This window comes from Triticum aestivum, chromosome 4B, assembly GCF_018294505.1.
Source record: "Triticum aestivum cultivar Chinese Spring chromosome 4B, IWGSC CS RefSeq v2.1, whole genome shotgun sequence".
Classification (NCBI taxonomy): Eukaryota; Viridiplantae; Streptophyta; class Magnoliopsida; order Poales; family Poaceae; genus Triticum; species Triticum aestivum.
Genome location: NC_057804.1, coordinates 160,558,948 through 160,573,049, shown reverse-complemented (window position 1 = coordinate 160,573,049; position 14,102 = coordinate 160,558,948).

Genomic DNA, 14,102 nt, shown 5'->3' with positions numbered 1-14,102 from the left:
CTCTGCTATGAACTCTGCCAATGCTCTGCTTTGGATGGTTGAAGTGCTTTCAAACTTGAGGCCAAAGCTTGATAGTTCTAATGCCCACTCGACAATCCTGCCTGTTGCTTCTGGATTTTGCAGTATCCTCTTCAACGGAAAGCGAGTGACAACTGTGATCTCATGTGCTTGGAAGTAATGGCGCAGCTTTCTCGAGGCCATAAGAAGGCCGAAAAGCAATTTCTGCACACCAAAGTACCTTGATCTAGCCCCCTGCAGAAGGGAACTGACAAAGTAAACTGGGCGCTGCACCATTCTCTTCTACATCTTGTCATGCTCCTGCGCAGATCCATCCTTGTCGGGACCAGAGCTTGTCGGCGAAGCCCCCTGCTTGTCGCTGGATGCGCCTGCCGTGGTTGCCGGCTCATCATCCGCCTCCCTCTCCGCCACTAACGCAACACTAACCACTTGATTGGTTGCCACTATATATAGAAGCAACTTCTCTTGTCGCCTAGGTGCGACAAGTGTTGGAGTGGAGGACAGGTATCTCTTCAAGTCCTGCAGCGCAGCCTCCGCCTCTGGAGTCCATTTCATCGGACCTGCCTTCTTCAAAATTTTGAAGAAAGGCAGGGCGCGCTCAGCAGCTCTAGAGATAAACCTGCTGAGAGCAGCCACGCAACCGGCAAGCCTTCGTACATCCTTGACGCGCTTTGGTGCTTCGATTTTCTCAATGGCCTTGATCTTGTCGGGATTAGCTTCAATTCCCCGCTGGGACACGAAGAACCCGAGAAGCTTGATGGAGGGTACTCCAAACACGCACTTCTCGGAGTTAAGCTTGAGGTTGATCTTGCGCAGATTTGCAAATTTTTCGTCCAAATCTTGAATCAGGGTCGCCCTGTCCTTGCTCTTGACCACTATATCGTCCATGTTGGCTTCCACATTTCTGTGCATTTGTGGCTCAAAAGCGTGGTGGACTACCCTTGCAAATGTTGAACCAGCATTCTTCAAACCGAACGACATCCGTACGAAACAGTACGTGCCACATGGGGTGATGAATGCGGTCTTCTCCTCATCCTCTTCTGCCATGAAGATCTGATGGTATCCTGAGTATGCATCAAGAAATGAAAGCAAATCACATCTGGCCGTGGAGTCAACAATCTGATCGATGTGCGGCAAGGGAAATGGGTCTTTGGGACAAGCTTTATTGACATCAGTGTAGTCGATACAAAGCCTCCATTTTTCGTTAGCCTTGCGCACAACTACAGGATTGGCCAACCACGTAGGATGGAGCACTCCTCTGACAAGGCCTGCTGCTTCCAACTTCTCGATTTCTTCTATGATGAATTCTTGGCGCTCCACTGCCTGTTTCCTGACTTTTTGCTTGACGGGCCGCACATGAGGACAGACAGCAAGGTGGTGCTCAATTACTTTCCAGGGAACACCGGGGATGTCAGACGGTTGCCATGCAAACACGTCGACATTCGCCCGCAGGAAAGCAACGAGCGCGCTTTCCTATTTGGGGTCAAGAGTGGCGCTGATGGTGAAGGTACCACCAGTGCCGTCCTCCTTGGCGGACACCTTCTTGGTCTTAGGTGCAGCTGCCATTGCCTTCTTACACTTGCCTGTGGAGCTGGATGGTGCATCCTCGACGGTAGTGCAGCACTCCGAAGAGGTGCGCTTGCCGGAGTGGGCATCAGAACTCTTGCCGGACTTGGTCTTCTTCTTCGCCCCGGGAGCTTCAGCGGCAAGTGATTGGCGATCTTCTGCGGTTGCTGCTTCCCGGTAGATCTTGTCGGCGCAGATAAGAGCATCCTTCTTGTCGCCATGGACAGAGATGACACTTATTGGGCCTGGCATCTTCAGTACATTGTATGCATAGTGAGAGGCTGCCATGAACTTGGCGAGTGCTGGACGGCCAAGTATCCCATTGTAAGGCAATGGAAAGTCAGCAACGTCAAAAGTTACCCTCTCAGTCCTGAAGTTCAACTCGCTGCCAAATGTTATCGGCAACGTGATCTTTCCCTTTGGCTTACTCCTTCCCGGGTTGATTCCTTGAAATGTACCGGTCTCTTCGAGCTCGCTGTCAGGGATCTGGAGTTTCTGGAGCACCGTGGAGGAGATCAGGTTCAAGCCGGCCCCGCCATCAACTAACATCTTAGTGACCTTGAGGTTGCGGATAGTTGTTGAAACCAACATCGGCAAGCACCCGATTGCGGTTATGCGATCAGGGTGGTCCTCAATATCAAAGATGATAGGCGTGCTGGACCATTTCAGAGGCTTGCGTGACTCGACGGGTGGTTCTGCTGCATTAACTTCCCGCACCCACTGCTTGAGTTGGCAGTGTGAAGTATGCAGAGAAGCACCGCCGTCAACGCATAGGACCTCTGTGGCTTTCTGGAACTCCTGTTCATCAGTCTCATCATCATCCATGTCTTCATTGTCGTCGTCATCTTCATCCTGGTCGCGGCCGCTAGGGGGTCTGTCTCCTTGTCGCTGCTTGGCCTTGCCGCGGCGTCCTCCTCGGCCGGGACGTTTCTTGCCGGATCCTCCAGCACCTTCCTGGGCCTTCTCCTTGTCGCGCCGCTCGTATTCAGCTATCTGTTGCTCAACAAGCTGCTCGACTTTCTTGCAGCTCTGGAGATCGTGGCCCTTGGTGCGGTGGATCTTGCAATACTGCTTGCTGGTACCGTCCTGCTTGTCGGCAACTGCCTCCTCCGCGGCAACCTCCTTGCCAGAGCTGCCAGCTTTGGGCATCTTGCCGGACTGCTCAACGACCAGCACCTCTTTTCCTTTCTTCTTCCTGTTGTTCCGCCGCCGGTTTTTCTTTGCTGGGGCAGCATCATCACTGTCAGACCCTCCTGCTCCTATATTCTCTCCGGGGAGTCTCCTCCCTTCCTCAACACGTGCGCACTTGTCAGCCAGGGCATATAGCTCACTGACGTCTCTGATCTTGCACATCGCCATTTCCTCCCGCATCCTGCGGTTTCGCACGTTCTGATGGAACGCGCTGATCATGGCGGCAGGGTGGACGTCTGGGATGTTGTGCTATACACTGCTGAATCTCTGAATGTACTTGCGCAGGGGCTCTCCTTCCTTCTGGGCGAGCAGATGAAGGTCACTCTCTTGGCCATGAGGCTTGTGGCCGCCTGTGAAGGCGCCGACAAACTGATGGCATAGATCAGCCCAAGAGGATATGGAGTTGTCCGGCAAGTGGATGAGCCAGGATCTGATGTTGGGCTTGAGCACCAGCGGGAAGTAGTTGGCAAGGATCTTGTCGTCCCGTCCCCCGGCAGCCTGCACCTCAATGGTGTAGATGCTGAGGAACTCCGACGGATGCGTCTTGCCATCGTACTTCTTTGGTACGTCTGGCTTGAAGTTCTTCGTGCTGGGCCACTGGACTTGCCGCAGCTCACGAGTGAACGCAGGGCAACCTACCGCGTATGGCAGATCGCTTGGTTCCCCTGGCGCATGCATGTCAACAGAAGGCCCAGCGCGCTTGTCGGATTGACGTCGCGCTTCTCTTCGGTGCTTGATGCGAGTACAAGCGTCCTCTTGTTGTCGATCGCGAAGAACTTGGCGCTGATCGCAACGAGCTCGTGGATGCGACCATGCGGTGGAGTCGCTGTCGAGGTGGATCCGACGAGTCGGCGATCTTGGCCTTTGGGGTGGTGATTGCATGGTTGTTGTACCCCCCCAGTTTCATCGCCACCGGCTCGCGCCTGGCAACCCTGCCGTGGCAGCGACGCGCTCGGCTGCCGCGGAGTGTCGCCGTTGGCGTAGCCGATGAGACTCTGAATGGTGGCCCTCCATTCGTCGATCTTGTCCGACGTTGGAGGGTAATCTAGGAGCAGTTGAGCTCGTGCCAAAGCTTCTGCCGGAGTGGTGGGTGGCAGTGGCGGACGGCGCGAGGAGCGGGATGTGCTCGGACTTCTAACTATGTTAGAAGGAGCATTATCCCGTCCGGGCGACCGTGTCTCACTCGTGCTGGTACGCTGGTGTGCATGCTGGTCTTGAGCGCCCCGGGATCCACCAGCTTTATCTTGGCCCAACAAACATATGGCACTGCGAGTACCATGACACTGTCGGTCCTGCGCCTCCTGAGATGGGCGCGGAACAAGCGCGGACGTCGAGGTCTGCGCCGCCTTGCCCTTGGACCTGGCAGCATCGTGAGCTTCCTCGTCGACGTCCGTCCTTCCGCCAACGTCTACCCCACCACCTGTTTGCTCCGGTGGCGGTGGGATCGACGCGGACAGAACAACTGCCTCCGAAGCCTTCTTCTTCGGTGGCATGTTGATGAAGAAAATGAAGATCTAGCTCGTGTGAACACCGGATCAGGTTCACGCAATCTCGACGCCCCCTACCTGGCGTGCCAAAGATGTCGGGGAAACTGATCCACGAACACCTATGGGGCCGGCGGACCGAGCCCCTTTCGGTTCGGCGGGGAGCGGAGGTCGCACGAAGAGCAGATCGAGGCGAAGCACACGAGCAGTTTACCCAGCTTCGGAGCTCTCCGGAGAGATAATACTCCTACTGCTGCTTGTTTGATTCTATTATGTTCTTGCTCGAGAGTGAGCTAAGTGTTTCTTTCTGGCTTCCGAATGATCCGAAGCCCCTCTACGTTGCGCATGGGCCTCCTTTTATATGCTAAAGGGGACACCGACAGGTGGCAACGTAGAGAAGGGTAGAAGAGTAAAAAGAGAGGTGGTTGGTACAGTTACTTGTATAGTGCACCCTACCTAACCCTGACGGTAGGGGACAAGGGCATTAAATGCCCGTCTGCATCGCCCAAACAATGCAGAAAGGTACCGTCAGGGACGCTACCGCTCGCCATGATGGCAGTCTTGTCAGCTTCGCATGCCACTGCGCACCGCTGGCTGCACAGCCTTCTGCCATGCGCGCCTGGAGAGGCCCCCAGAGCGACACATTGGTGGATGCGCTGGAGCATGGGCGCAGAGTGGCTGCCTGCCGCGGCAAGCGCCTTGCCGTGACCGTTGTCTTGTCGGGTCCGAAAGCTTGTCGCTCACTGGGCGCTGATATGCCTTGGTTGGTCTTCCCGGCAAGCTCCTCTTGACGGGGCCTTGTTGCCTTGCCGGGACGCGTGGCGCGTCGCGGCAAGTTCCTTGGGATGCCTTGGTTGGCCTTCCCGGCAAGCTCCTCTTGCCGGGGCCTTGTCTCCTGAGCTTAAATACTTTGTTCTTGAATGGCTCCAACGGAACCATGGAGGACCTTGGCGGTCGCCCGGCAAGCCTTGCCGCGGGGTGCTGCAACTGCCCGTGCACAAGTTCGGGGTACTAGGGTACCCCTATTCTAGTACACCGACATAAGGCTTTCCCTCGTTCATCCTTTTCTCTCACAAGATAAAATACGCGTACAAATGCATCTTGATGTTCCGTGCAAAGCACAGGCATCTTCCTTGTACTCATAGAAAAACCAGAGTTGGTGATCATGGTGTGCCTACCATCCTTCAATATAGGCCGCCCGATTTATATCTGAAGGATAGGAAGGAAACTATGCAATTTTGCAAAAATATACCCACACCCCTCTCCACATTTGCAAATAAGGACTTCCCTCGTTCAACCTTTTCTCTTACAAGATAAACTACTCATACAAATGCATCTTGATGTTCCGTGCAACGAATGGGCATCTTGCTAGTTTCCTTTTAAATAGTTACTCTAATAATCGGGTTGAAGTTATATATTTTATGTCTGCCCGGAATGATCTCAAATTCACTAGTAGTAACAAAGAAAAGGTTGCCTTGTTAATTAACAGAAAATAGGGTGAAAACTATCACATGAGGCCAGTAAAAACAAGGCACACTTGGTTGAGCATCATCGTCAATACAGTTGTGTGCACGCGAAAAGTCTACATATCGAGGGGGCTATGGAGAGAAAGATGTATCGTGTTTGTGTGAGCGAGTAACAAATACATGACTAGCGTGTGTGTGCGTATCTATGTTTGCATGCGCGCGCGCGTGTGTGTGTGTGTGTTTGGAGAGAAGCCAATTGATAGATTAAAATCAAGATCGAGTTGTCACCCTTCTGCCGTCATTGTTGGGGGGGTTGGGAGGGGGAGGGACAGAAAGACATATCGAGAGTGTGCGCGCGGTAGGTATAGAGGCACAACTAGCGAGTGTATGTGTGTGTGTGTGTTTGAGAGAGAAGCCAGTAGATAGATTAGTATCAAGATCGAGGTGTCACTCTGCTGCTTCGGTGTCCGAAAGTGTGTGTGTGTGTGTGTCTATGTGTGTGTGTGTGAGTGTGTGTGTCTGAGCGAAATCCCAAAACAAAAGGTGCTTTGCTAGAATCTCATTGTATGTGTTCATATGGTTCTAGGACTCAAGTTAACCTTACTCATATGTGTGTGAGACATAGTTATACTTTGAGAGATTAGTGGCGTGGGTGGGCGGAATAAAAGGGGTGGGCATGTTCGACAGAGAGAGCGTGTGTGTTTTTGTGGGAGAGACTTGTAGGATGTGGTATAAAGATGAACTCAAACCTTGACGGAGGGAGAGAAATACACAAAGTGCGCGTGTGTGATTCCGATGCCCACGGAGAAATGAGATATGTATGCATGTGAGAGAGATTGAACAATTCATTCACGTATCAATATCTAGCAACCATGGACATGCATTGCTTGAACATGAATCAGTCTCTACTTCGTATCATGGCCAAAGATACAATATTGATTCAACGCTATAAAGATTGGACACTCACATATCATATTTTTTTTCCAAATAGTCCATTTCAATTGTGCATGCTAAAGTTTGAGTGATGTTTCTTCAAACAACCACTATAGTTATCATGTACATGCACCACAGTTTTGGAGTCAAATTCATTAGCCTTGGATGATTTAAGGTTCTATTATGAAGTAATATATCTAATAGTCATATATGAATTCAACGGGATGCATTTTATGAAATGAACCCCATGTAATCATATGAGGTGATGCTACTTCTTGAGCTTGTGTTGGTTTTTCCGTTGAAGAGGAAAGGGTGTGTAGCAAAGTAGAGATAAGTATTTCCCCAGTTTGTGAACCAAGGTATCAATCCAATAGGAGAAGAACGCACAAATCACCAATACCTGCACAAACTATCAAACAACTTGCACCCAACGTGATAAAGGGGTTATCAAGAAAGACGTATCGAGTGTGTGTGAGCGAGTCACAGAGACACGACCAGTGTGTGTGTGTGTGTCTGTGTATCTATGTGTGTGTGTGTTGGAAGAGAATCCAATTGATAGATTAAAATCAAGATCGAGTTGTCACCCTTCTGCTGTCATTGTTGGGGTTGTGGGGAGTGGGAGGGAGAGAAAGACATATCGAGAGTATGCGCGCAGTAGGCACAGAGGCACAACTAGCGAGTGTGTGTGTGTTTGAGAGAGAAGCCAGTAGATAGATTAGTATCAATATCGAGGTGTCACTCTGCTCCTTCTGTGTTGGGAAGTGGGTGTGTGTGGGGGGGGTGCCAGTGACAGTTAGATATAGAGAGGAGTTTGTGTGATACATATCTATATTAAGGGATAGGTAGATAGCACGTGTGTGAGGCATCCTTAAAGCATCACGGAGATTAAAAAAGAAGTGCGCGCACACGCGCGCGCGCGTGTGTGTGTGTGTGTCTGTGTGTGAGCGAAATGCCAAAACAAAAGGTGCTCTACTAGAATCTCATTGTATGTCTTCATATGGTTCCAGGACTCAAGTTAACCTTACGCATATGTGTGCGAGACATAGTTATACTTTGAGAGATTAGTGGCGTGGGTGTGCGCAATTAAAGGGGTGGGCATGTTCGACAAAGAGAGCGTGTGTGTTTTTGTGTGAGAGACTTGTAGGATGGGGTAGAAAGATGAATCCAAACCTTGACTGAGGGAGATAAATACACGAAGTGCGAGTGTGTGGTTCCGATGCCCACGGAGAAATGAGATATGTATGCGTGTGAGAGAGATTGAACAATTCATTCATATATAAATATCTAGCAACCGTGGATGTGCATCGCTTGAACATGAATCAGTCTCTACTTCGTATCATGGCCAAAGATACAATATCGATTCAACGCTATAAAGATTGGACACTCACATATCACATTTTTTTCCAAATAGTCCTTTTCAATTGTGCATGCTAAAGTTTGAGTGATGTTTCTTCAAACAACCACTATAGTTATCATGTACATGCACCATTGTTAGTTTTGCAGTCAAATTCATTAGCCTTGGATGATTTAAGGTTCTATTATGAAGTAATATACGTAATAGTCATATATGAATTCAACGGGTATGCATTTTGTGAAATGGACCCCATGTAATCATATGAGGTAATGCTACTTCTTGAGCTTGCGTTGGTTTTTCCGTTGAAGAGGAAAGGGTGATGTAGCAAAGTAGAGATAAGTATTTCCCCAGTTTGAGAACCAAGGTATCAATCCAATAGGAGAAGAACGCACAAATCACCAGTACCTGCACAAACAATCAAAAAACTTGCACCCAACGTGATAAAGGGGTTGTCAAGAAAGACGTATCGAGTGTGTGTGAGCGAGTCATAGAGACATGACTAGTGTGTGTGTGTGTGTGTGTGTGTGTGTGTGTCTATGTGTGTGTGTGTGTGTGTGTGTGTTTGGAGAGAACCCAATTGATAGATTAAAATCAAGATCGAGTTGTCATCCTTCTGCTGTCATTGTTGGGGTGGTGGGGAGTGGGAGGTTGAGAAAGACATATCGAGAGTATGTGCGCGGTAGGCACAGAGGCACAACTAGTGAGTGTGTGTGTGTGTTTGAGAGAGAAGCCAGTAGATAGATTAGTATCAAGATCGAGGTGTCACTCTGCTCCTTCAGTGTTGGGAAGCGGGTGTGTGGGGGGGGGGTGCTAGTGACACTTAGATATAGAGAGGATTTTGTATGATACATATCTATATTAAGGGATAGGTAGATAGCATGTGTGCGAGGCATCCTTAAAGCATCACGGAGATAAAAAAGTGGTGCGCGCGCGTGCGTGCATATGTGTGTGTGTGTGTGTGTGTGAGAGAAATCCCAAAACAAAAGGTGCTCTGCTAGAATCTCATTGTATGTCTTCATATGGTTCCGGGACTCAAGTTAACCTTACGCATATGTGTGCGAGACATAGTTATACTTTGAGAGATTAGTGGCGTGGGTGTGCGGAATTAAAGGGGTGGGCATGTTCGATAGGGAGAGCGTGTGTGTTTTTGTGTGAGAGACTTGTATGATGGGGTAGAAAGATGAATTCAAATCTTGACGGAGGGAGAGAAATACATGAATTGCGCGTGTGTGGTTCCGATGCCCATGGAGAAATGAGATATTTATGCGTGTGAGAGAGATTGAACAATTCATTCACGTATCAATATCTATTGACCGTGGACGTGCATGGTAAGAACATGAATCAATATCTACTTAGTATCATGCTCGAAGATACAATACCGACGCGATAAAGATTGGACACACACATAACACATTTTTTCCAAATAGTCCTTTTCAATTGTGCATGCCAAACTTTGAGTGATGTATCTTCAAACAACCACTGTAGTTATCTTGTACATGCACCATTGTTAGTTTTGCAGTCAAATTCATTAGTCTTGGATAATTTAATGTTCTATTATGTAGTAATATATGTAATAGTCATATATGAATTCAACGGGTTCGCATTTTATGAGATGGAGCCCATGTAATCATTTGAGGTAATGCTACTTCTTGAGGTTGCATTGGTTTTTCCCTTGTAGAGGAAAGGGTGATGCAAGAAATTAGAGATAAGTATTTCCCTCAGTTTGAGAACCAAGGTATCAATCTAGTAGGATAAGAACGCACAAATCACCAATACCTGCACAAACAATCAAACAACTTGCACCAAACGCGATAAAGGGGTTGTCAATCCCTTCATAGTTACTTGCAAAAGTGAGACCTGATAGAGATAGATAAACAAAAGATACAATATTTTTGGTTTTTTGGTTTATAGATCTGAAAATAAAGATTGCAAAATAGTAGATCGGAAACTAATACGATGGAAAATAGTAGATCGGAAACTAATATGATGGAAAATAGACCCCGGGCCATAGGTTTCACTAGAGGCTTCTCTCATGAAGGCAAATAATATGGTGGGTGAACAACATACTGTCGAGAAATTGATAGAAAATCACGAAGTTATGACGATATCCAAGGCAATGATTATGCAATATAGGCATCATGTCTGTATCAAGTAGACTGACTCCTGCCTGCATCTAGTACTATTACTCCACACATAGACCGACTCTTGCCTACATCTAGAGTATTAAGTTCATAAAGAATAGAGTAATGCATTAAGTAAGATGATATGATGTAGAGGAATAAACTCAAGCAATATGATGTAAACCTCATCTTTTTATCCTCGATGGCAAAAATACAATACGTGCCTCGCTACCCATACTTTGTCACTTGGTGAGGACACCACAAGATTGAACCCTAAGCTAAGAACCTCTCCCATTCCAAGAAAAGCCAATATAGTTGATCATAAATCCACAATTCATGGGATGTCGACAAACAGGCCGCAGAAAAGTACTACATCGGCTAGATCTCCAAGAACATCGAGGTGAACATGATATTGAGAATCAAAGAAAGAGAAGAAGCCTTCTAGATATTAGCTATGGACCCATAGGTCTGCAGTGGACTACTCACGCTTCATCAGAAAGACAATAGAGTTGATGTAGATGCCCTCCGTGATTGAATCCCCCTCCGGTATGATGCCGAAAAAGGCCCCAAGATGGGATCTCACAGGAACAGCAGGTTGTGGCGGTGGAGAAGTGTTTTCATGGATTCTTCTGAGGGTTTCGGAATATTTGCAAATATACAGGAGGAAGTTCTAGGTTAGGGGTTCACCGAGGGGCCACAAGGTAGGGGGCGCACCCTACCCCCTGGCGCGTGTCGGTGCAACAGACCCTCGGTATGTTTCCCTGATTTTCCATAGGCACGGGAACAAGATCATGGCCTCAGATCAAGCCAGGATGCAAGAGACCAAGATCTTCAAAGGACCGGCATGGAGAACGAGGAGACCAAGATGAAGCCAGAGAAGCCAGGTACCACTAGGAGAAGAACCTACCTTACCGGGCAAAAGGACTTGGCAAGTGTAGGGCCACCCCTGGAAGGAAGCAACCGAAGCATCCCGATAGGACCTGCCAGGACTCGCAGGGGCAAGGAACACATCATCAACCCCCACCCCCTCCCCCCACGACCCAAATCGTGGATTAGTGCGGTGTGAAGCCGCAAAGTGATGAAGTGGTAGCCATTCGCCACATGGCAGCCCCTTTCTACCAGAAAACCTATGGACGACACCCATCCGATGAAGTGTCGGAAAAGTAGGCATGGAGCTGGCAGAGTAAGCCTGGCAAGGCTTGCCGGGCAGGAAACGATGCCACGTTGAACGGTGCATTTAATGGGCCCTGTCAGCCTACAGAGTTAGGTATGATAGCTCTATTTGCTATCTTATCAGTGTCTAATGACTAATTTACCACTGTGGTGACCCCTTAACCTATAAAAGGAGGCCCATGGCAACGGTAGAAGGATTTAGAGGGTTGGAAAGTTGATCTTGCCCTCACGAGGCTAGACGCCCATACGTAGCTTAGGCCACTGCCGCCCCTGCCAGGCAAGTTTACTACGTTCCACCACCACTCTCCCACCATCAATCCAGCAAAGCATGAATAGGGTTTTACGCCTCACGGCGGCCCGTACCTGGGTAAAATTTCTCGTGTGTTGCTTGTCGCGCTGCCCCCACGCTCCTCTCTCTTTGTGCAACGCGACGTCCCCCCTGCCGAACCCGCAAGGGGCCGTCTGGTCCTATAGGTGGTCGTGGTTTCCCGTGACATCTTTGGCGCGCCAGGAAGGGGGACCACTTGCGCAAACCTGAAAGCGTGCGTAGCGCGTCATCTTCGTCACCATCTTCGTCTTTGACGGCGCCGTTAGGCATGGCGCCCAAGAAGAAGTCCGGTGTTTCGGCTCCACCATCCACCTCGAAGGCTCCAACACCCGCAGCTGCCAACGGTGCGGAAGGTGCGGAGGCACGCGAGGAGGTGGATGCCGCTAGGGGTGTGGTTAGAGTGGGCAGTGCCATCACCACTTCCCTCGTGGTCAAATGGAAGGCGGGGAACACCGGAGGACAGTAACACCAATAACATCCCGATGGCCACGCTCCACTCACCGACGGGCACAACCGCAGTGATGGTGCTCGGTCTAGGGAGAACCACCGCCCTCCAGCTGCCCCTGTCACTATCGCGACCGTTGCGCGTCCGCTTTCCCCTGGGCGAGTCGACCAAGCACTACCGCAGGATGCTGCTAACGCGACACTACAATCAGAGACCCTTCGAGAAACTGTGTGCGATGCAATAATCGCAAACGGTGGTGTCAGAGAACCGTCAAAAATGTGCAAAACGTTTGCGATGACGGATGCATCAAACATGGTTCATATTTTAGTTGCATGTGCAATGTTGGGCATATGGTTCAATTCAATTAACTATTTGCGATGAGGAGTAACAAAAGAAATGGGCCGCCAGATCAAGGCGTGTGCGATACACAGCATACGGTTCACTCGGATGAACTATTTGTGATTAGGCAACACCAAAAGAAACGGCTAGCCAGATGAAGGTGTGTGCAATATACAGCATGCGGTTCACTCGGATGAACTACTTTTGTTGAGACAAGAGAATAGAAGCGGTTCAATATAACAAGATGTGTGTGATACGCGGCAAACAGTTCGGTAATCAGAAACGTGTGTGAAGACCGATAATAACACAGACGATAGCTTCTAATAATACGTATGTGATATGCTCTACCTACATAACATGTATTGGCCATTTGGGGGATGGGTGGACATCCGTATACGCCATAAGGATGCGAAGGGCATCCTATATCAGCAAGGACTAGATGTTCCAATAGTAGCTCATCTAAGAGAATTCTCAATTTAAGTGTGCTCAGGCTGGAGCAGCCATCATATGAGTGAATGGATGGGAAGTTGTGTTGACTGATAGGATGGGTCATATCGGTCAAATGACCGAAATGACCCATTCCCTCAGCTAATTTAACCTCAAGGTCCTAGTTTGTTACATTTTTTTAACATATGTTAAAGAAGGTCTACCGCATTACTTTTTGACAATGTGTATACGTGGCATACAATTGATCCATCCGACCTGTTTGTGATGGAATAAGTCATGTGTGTTGTGTGCAAACGCTTGCTTGTGTACAACCGTTTGCGGTTGATGGGTTCATCACAGATGGTTTCCCTAGTGTCGTCCATGTTCATCTCATCATCATCTACTTCTTGTGCTAGCTCGATGTTCCTTATATACGCTAAGTTTCCATTAATTGAGGGTGTTCTATGAACACGCCACCATTTCCCGCCATTTCCTCACCTCTTTCACACCACCCAGTGATATTGCACATATACCTAGGCGCGGCATGACACACTGAGGCAACAAGCGCAGCCTGTAGCACATCCACCTTTTCCAAGCATGCCAACGCACCAAAGCGCTGCCTCTGCCATCAACCTCATCGACAAGGAAAACCAGAAGGTGCCATGGCCCGTCGAGGCCGTGGCGCCCCCTGGCAACGTGATGGACGACGCCGTGATGCGCGTCATCGCCAGGGTTGAGGAGACCCTTGGAGCATGGCGCTTCAGCGCCATGTATCAAAATAGGCATGTCAGCGCCAAGAGGTTGCATCTCGCCACACAACATAATCGATGGCGTGCCGCAGAGCAAGCTAGGCGCGTCCGCGCTGATAGGCTGCGGCTCGCCGCACGGCGATAGTGTTGGAGCGCCGCATAGCAAGAGCAGATCCATGGGCGCTTGCCTGCTATCAACAGGGCTTCGCAGCTGGGTACACGCCCCAGCAGTACCCCCATTCCTCGCCAGGAGTGGGCAGAGGCCCTCTGTGCCGTACTTTCACCATAGGCCGGCCGCGCCGTACTTGCACCGGATACCCGTCGCACCGTTCGCATGTGTCGCGCCGTTCACCTTGTTTGCGGCCCGCTCGATGCCAACACGCTGGTCGGTAGGCTCGACCAGCTCCTTGGCCCAGGGGTCCACCTGGATGCAGTAGAGGAACATGGCCGTCGCATCCTCGAGGTGGTGATCTCCGATGAAATAGCCAACTTGGAGCTCGAGATCCTGCT